Genomic DNA, 506 nt, shown 5'->3' with positions numbered 1-506 from the left:
AAAGTGCTGGGATTACAGGCGTGAGCCACCGCGCCCGGCCTATCTTAGAAAACTTTAAATGACACGCGTGGCTCACGTTTTATTTATACTGCACGTTGCTGCCTGAGAGGATTGCCTCACTTTCCACAGCTCGGGCTGCTTGGTCAAAAGACCAGAGGCCGGGAAGGTTATGAAATCGGAAACTTTAATTATTATATATTGTTTCAATCTGTGAAATATATATGTGCGTGTGTGTGTGTATAAAACTTATAAATGGATATAATCTTATATACATGGTTAAATGCGAATATCACCCAGGCAGGTCCGTCCAGGTCTCAGTGCCGTGAGGAATGTCGCCCCAAAAGGCCTGCACCCCAAAACCTGTCACTCTGGTTTCTTACGGCCCAGTGTCTGATCGCCCTTCCTGTCACTCAAGACCTCAGGGGGCGGGGCCTGGAGCTCCATCCAATCAGCGGCGCCAGCGTGAGAACTGTCCAATCAGGCGTGCAGCCAGAGAGGAAGGGGCG

Source organism: Macaca thibetana, chromosome 1, assembly GCF_024542745.1.
Source record: "Macaca thibetana thibetana isolate TM-01 chromosome 1, ASM2454274v1, whole genome shotgun sequence".
NCBI lineage: Eukaryota > Metazoa > Chordata > Mammalia > Primates > Cercopithecidae > Macaca > Macaca thibetana.
The sequence above is the reverse complement of the archived record's forward strand: the minus strand, read 5'-3'. Positions refer to the sequence as shown.